This window comes from Armigeres subalbatus, chromosome 3 (genome assembly GCF_024139115.2).
Source record: "Armigeres subalbatus isolate Guangzhou_Male chromosome 3, GZ_Asu_2, whole genome shotgun sequence".
Classification (NCBI taxonomy): Eukaryota; Metazoa; Arthropoda; class Insecta; order Diptera; family Culicidae; genus Armigeres; species Armigeres subalbatus.
This window is the reverse complement of record NC_085141.1, coordinates 107,428,254-107,435,388: the sequence shown is the minus strand read 5'-3', so window position 1 is coordinate 107,435,388 and position 7,135 is coordinate 107,428,254.

Below are 7,135 nucleotides of genomic sequence, written 5' to 3'. Positions count from 1 at the left end.
AGATGAAGTTTATTTAAGTATTCTTCTGAAAATTATTTTTTGCGGATTTTTCTAAAACATTTACATGTAATACAGCTAAATTTCCTAATTTAAAATGGATATTAACACTATTGCTGAATGTGCATCTTAAGTTGCTAATGCCTACTGCAAATAAATGAAATAATTATTTGAATCAAATTTTTATTTTCATCAGTGTAGTTGATTTTTTTGCTGGGGAATCAGAACGGTTATAGTACTCAGGTTATAGTATAACCATGTTTTAATGTACGTGTCGTTTAGTACCAAGCACAACTTAACATATGGTCAGTCATGTGACATGACTCGTACCCATCCCGGGGTCATGTAGATTATGAAACCAATCACCTGGATGAGCAGACCAAATCTCTCTAATTTTATTCTTCTTCATCCACCACCGTTGCCCTCGCTGCCTCAGCCATCATCGGCCTCTAGCCGTGAACTCCGAGCGATGCGATGGGCAATTGCATCCATCGCAACTGACACCACTGCATCCGACCTGAGAGAGAGAAGACAGTTCGCTTTATTTACATTCATCCTAATGTCACCGCGATCCAGTCACTGCGAACCGAAAAAGTAAACACTGCGATGCAACTTCAAATGGTCGTAACCAAAATTATTTATTAGGCAATTTATGTTCGCAACTTTCCTTATATCTGCTATAGTGAATTGAACCCGTAATTATCCATGTGAATGATCCCGTATTATGAGAAATCGGTTTTGTTCCACGTTGGGAAGTTCATAACCATTAGAATCAGCTAATTCAAACAAGTTTTTATTGGAGTGAAAAATGTTGCTTCCGACGTTATAAAATGTTACTTCGATTTGTTGAGTTTCAACGGTTTCCACACAAATAAAGAGGAAGAAGACAAAGGAAATAAACGATCTGTCAGTGAGCTGGCTTCTCTCTCTCAGCATCCGACCATCATCAAGCACAGAATGACAAAAAAATGCGTCTCGCCCACTTCTTTCATGCATATTCGCAGACCCACCGGCAGCTCTACCGCTGGCACTGGTGACTGCATGCTGTCGCTGTGTAGGTAAGCACTGCGAACGAACGAAACGAAAAATGCGCGAGCAAAAAGCACGTCGGTATGCGCTGCTGTCACAAATTGTAATGACTCATACACGGCAGGCACTGCTTCTTTTATGGAACGTACACACGGTCAAGCAGTTTGACCAACATTGACTCCACCTCTCGTTTATTCAAACATCCATCAAAATTCACCAACAGCGACACGAACAATCAATTTATTCGACCAACAATATCACACACGAACGACCGAATCCATCGAAAAATAAAGTCGAAAGATAAAGGACATTGACATACAATAAGGCTCGCGCCTAAAAGCATTAGGTTATGGTGTAATAAGATGACACTTTCCTTCAGCACATTAAACCTCTCCAGAGCACAGCAGGCAAACACTATAGTCTAAAGAAAAGTAAATACAATGTTTCTAGGGTAGCGGCAGGTATTCCCGGCAGGCTCTTGTGCTTCGGCACACCTATCTAAAGCCACAATCGAATTTTCAAGCTCAATATCAACTAGCTGCATCGTGAATATAATATTGATAAAATTGATAAAATTGCTAACTTAGGACTTAATCAAATCAATCATGTGAAAAATCTCCAAAATTGTTATTTAGATCTATTGTTGACAAACTGTTACGAAGATTTTTGCGTTAGTGAATCATCAACTCCGCTGTGGAGAAATGAAGCATTTCACACAGCAATAGAATTTTCTTTGTTCGTATACGTTAATGATATACCCATCGAGTGTGAGTTTGAAGAAACCCTCGACTATCAATCAGCCAACTATGAGAAAAATTGAAGAATATCAACTGGCAAGCAGTTTTAAGGAATGAATCGAATGTAGATAAAGCGACAGAAATATTTTATAGCACATTGTACAAAATAATAATGGAGGAAGTACTAGTTAAAAAAAGAAGAAGTCATGCTGTATCGAAAAATCCAACTTGGTTTACAAGAGAAATTAAAAATCTAAAAAATCGTAAGCAGTAAGCACATAAAAACTACAAGAAACACAATTATAACCAACATTTAGAGGAATATCTTGATATTTGTGATCAGTTGAACTCTGCTATAAACACTGCATACCAAGATTATAATTCAAAAACAGAGCGCGAAATAAAAACCAGTCCAAAACTAACTAAATTAAAATCTGTTAATTTCCCATCAAAACTTTATTTAGATGGTAGAATAGGCAACAATTCTGAGGAAATATGTAATCTGTTTGCTGATTTTTTTCAAGAAGTATACACCACACACTCAGAAACAGACAGAGATCGTGACTTTTTTGATTTTTACCCAGAGTTCTCAAATGACGTTGGCGTCAATCACATAAACGTGCATGACATTAGTGATGCCTTGAAACATCTGGATGCATCTAAGGGCTCTGGGCCTGATGGGATACCTCCAGTGTTTATTAAAACTCTAGCAATTGAACTCACATCCCCATTGTTCTGGATTTTCAACAAGTCGCTGGAATCTGGATGTTTCCCTAAAACATGGAGAAATTCATTTCTAGTTCCAATATTTAAATCGGGTGCAAAATCAAACGTCCGTAACTACCGCGGTATTGCCCTTATATCGTGCATACCTAAATTGTTCGAAGCAATTGTTAATGAAAAAATGTTCGTCCAAATTAAAAATCGAATCACTTCTATGCAGCACGGCTTTTACAAAGGTCGTTCAACAGCCACAAATCAAACAGAATTTGTTAATTATTCTTTAGAAGCTATGGATGGGGGTCATTATGTAGAAGCTTTGTACACAGATTTCAGCCATTTGATCGCGTTGATATACCCATGCTTCTGTTCAAATTGCAGAAGATGGGAATTCAACCTAAACTTCTTCAATGGCTTGACTCGTATTTAACCGGTCGTGTTCAAATAGTAAGATTCAAAACAAAAACATCAGACTCTATAAAAGCTTCTTCTGGAGTTCCGCAAGGATCTCATTTAGGACCATTACTTTTCATATTATTTGTGAATGATCTCCCCTTCGTTCTTAATAAATTGAAAGTCTTAATTTACGCAGATGACATGAAACTGTTTTTAAAAATTAAAACTGCCGAGGACATCGTAACATTCAAAGCCGAAATACTGATATTCCACACATGGTGTAACAAAAGCCTTTTACAATTAAATATGAAAAAGTGCAATTTAATAACCTTTAGTAGAAAACGAAACGTACCTAGCGTAAATATCAGTTTTGACAATCAAAGTGTAGGAAGGTATGATAGAGTGAGACCTGGGAGTAATATTGGATTCAATCATTATAACACTTATCACTGATCATTATAACACTATTGTAAGCAAAGCCAATAACATGTTAAGTTTCATAAAACGATTTTGTTACAATTTCCAGGACCCATACACCATAAAGACATTATATACTGCTTACGTAAGGCCAATTTTAGAATATGGTAGCATAGTTTGGTCCCCTTTCTCAACTACACATGCAGATAGAATAGAGTCAGTTCAAAAACAATTTTTATTATATGCACTTCGCAAGTTAGGATGGGTCGTATTTCCATTGCCACCATATGTAGCTCGTTGCAAGCTTATTGATATTCAAACACTGAAAGTGCGTCGTGACTTTGCCATGGTATCTTTTATAAACAATATTGTCTCCCAAAGAATTGACTCCCCACAGCTATTATCAGAACTGAACTTTTATATACCGTCACGACAACTGCGATATCGACAAATATTCTCCGTAAACTATCATCGAACAAACTATGCCAAATATGGACCTTTGAATCAGATGATGCTCACTTTTAATAAATATTGTAATAATATTGATTTAACTATGTCAAAAATGCAACTAAAACACTTCTTTACACGTATCTTAAGTTAATGGCACTCTATTAGAACATAGAACATAAGAACATTATATAATATTTCTAAGAACTATTATTAGTTAAGGCTACAATGTAATTAGGTCTACAAAATTGATTGACGACAATAAATAAATAAATAAATAAATAAATAAATAAATTCTCGAGTGAGCACATACTATTGCGGTGGAGTATTGTCCAAATAGTATTCCTATATTTGGTTTATGAGCCTATGCCGGGAATACTATCCGTAGCTCTATCTATTTATATAGTTTATTTTTTCTAGCATGAGTGCTCACTACTAGAAGAAATTACAAAAATCAATACATACCTACCTGGGAAACTGGAACAGCTAACTCATTTGTTCTAGCTATAACTTTGAACTGGATGTTTCTATATGCCATCACGGCATATCATGGTTGCTCTTGGAAACATATAAGAAAGTGCATCAAGCACTGGATAATATGAAAAACCAAATAAATACACCATTACCAGAGGTGAGAGCATTGTGGCCAAAATCAATTTGCGCAAAAATTTTCTCCGCATTCGCTTGTGGTGCGGCTTGGCCGATTGATTCTCTATTAGTGTTGCACTCCAATTTCAAGGATTAATTTCATTTGTGGTTTGTGCTCCCTACCACACTGATCCAAAAATTGCTACATCATCGAAGCATCGGACTAAGATAACGTGCATGTTGTCGGTTGGTTCGGTTCTGGCCCTTCTCCCTATCTAATTGGCCCGCGGTGGCAAAGTTTGCTCGCACTATTTATTGCTTTTGCGGTCAGTCGGCAAATCCCTGCAAATTGAAGAAAAACAAAGAACAGCTTCAGAGCACGGACAGGTCTCGGGTCCGGTGCTCTGGAAAAGCTTTCCCTCACTGATAATGTCAATACCTTGCTCGTAAAGTATTTATCTCGAATGACCGGTAAATCAGTTCACGGGCAGAGGACAATATTTATGACGATTATTATCGCACATAAATTGATTATTTCTCCAACTTCGTTTCTCGTCGTTCTTCCAGCTTTGCCAGGCTTCATTTCGAGGCGCGGGAGCTACGGCTTCTAAAGACGTATCTTCAAAAGCAAATGGAATACCAACATGTATAAACAGATTACATTTCATCGCTCGGTCCATGAACGAAGAGGTATTCGTCGTTGGCGACGTAGCCCAATCTGGGCGCGGGAACTACGAAAGACAAAAGCCTCGGACGATTATGGTGGGGAAAGATTTAATTGAATATTTCAATCATCACCCCGGACAGGTTTTTATCGATTCTGTGTCCATGCGCTCGCATATCGTAGCGGATCTTCCCTGCCTCCTGTGCAATTTGATTCGAGGAGAAGCAGCATCCATTGGAGATTTCAACATATGCATACTTACTTGCTGACATGCATGAACACCTGAGCAGGAAGAAATGACTGACCACCAGCAGTTATTGGTATAAATTTGCTGAGGTAATTAAACTTGATAAAGATTCTACAATTATTAATTAATACTTATATCATGAAAATAGAATACTTTAACAGTAAATTAAATATTTTCGAATTATTATAATCGACATTTGTTAAATATTACTGTTCTGAGGGTTGTTAAATGTCGTTTTCGTATCATTTAACTAATTTTTCGAAAACTTTCTTCAGGAGCTTGCTATTACTATACCGTTCTAGATATAAAATCTGAGGCATATGAATGAAGATCTCAAAAATGTTACGTGTGTGTTAGTTGACATAATTGGTTAAAGAAGTAGAAAAAAATATGTAAAATTTTAAATCGTGTTCACGTTACTGTTTCTTTTTCCAATATGACTAAATATTTCCTCCCTCGATAATGAATGTTCAGCAATAATTATTGTTATAACACACCGAAATTATTTTCTGCTACTCGGGCGTTGATGCGGACAGATGGAGTGAGTGGCCGGGCGATACTATCGGCATCACAGTCCATTTAATCGCTTTTCTACACTCCTCCCTTTTCTCTCGCGTCGTCGTCATCGCATTTTGCAATCGACAGTGGAATGGGCTTGTTTTTTTTTCTACCATTGCCATTGCAGTCGGTGCTTATGACATAATCGACAGGTAATATCAAAGAATCATAAAAGAAGAGACAGTGTGAAGACATTCTACCCCCACTTCTTGTCTGATGATTGGCTATGCTCAGAGACCTCCAGCAATGAACATCAGATGTTCACAACTTTGTCAAACAAAACATTGACCGTCGACCACTATTGTTAATCAATTCAATATACTATATATGTATGATCACTTATTTAAAATATTTAGTGTCACCTCCACTCATATGATATGTACTACTCGCAGATAGAGTTCCCTAAGGTATTTTGCAATCCGTTATTACTACCGGTAGTCGACTCCACATTCCCACTGGTTCCTACTAGTCTTAAACTACACCAACTTCAAATTCTTGCTTGGGCGCTTCACCTCGCGCTCAGCTCGGTGTTGCGCGGTGAAGGATTTCTCTTGTACGATGTTTTATCGATCATTCTAAGCTTCCGTTGATTTTTGACGTAGGACTTACGTCTTTCTTTACTATACTGTCATTTAGATTTTTGGAAATCGGAAGCGTTACGCGGAAAGGGAAGATTTCGAACGGTACTAGCGCCTTTATCTTGCGATTTATTTTGAAGATTTATATAAGGTACCATGGGGCAAGTGGGACCTAAAAAACGCTAGTTCAGCAAAATTGTGAACGCATACCTAGAAAACAGGATATTTCAGAACTTAGCTTAACCACGGATACATCATTATATGCTTTCATTGTTGAAGTGTAGAGGTGTTGGAAGCCATTTATACAATTACAAAAAAAAATGGTAGTACAAGAAATAAATTTAACTTTAGGACCCACTTACCCCTTCAAACGGGATAAGTGGGCCTTATTCCGTTTTCTACTGTCGAACGAAACTAATTTGAGGACTGTAGATGTACTGTTCATATTATTTTTGAGTATTAGTATATTTAGATCCTGGATGGAGATTGGTTGAATTTCGGACTTTATTTATGCAACAAGAAAGGGATTATAATGTTAGCAGATATGAAAACAAAAGAACAGCCGATTTACTATTCATTTGGCTGTTATCTTGTGTTCCTTTAGCTTACTTTTGTGACAAATGTTTAAGGTGGCAAGGATAAGCAAATCTTTATTCACTTTTCGTGTGAATAAATATTTCGTAGAAGACAAATTATCACATAAATCAGTACTTCAGAAGAAACGTTTTTATTCAGGCGATGCGCAGTGTTTTTAATT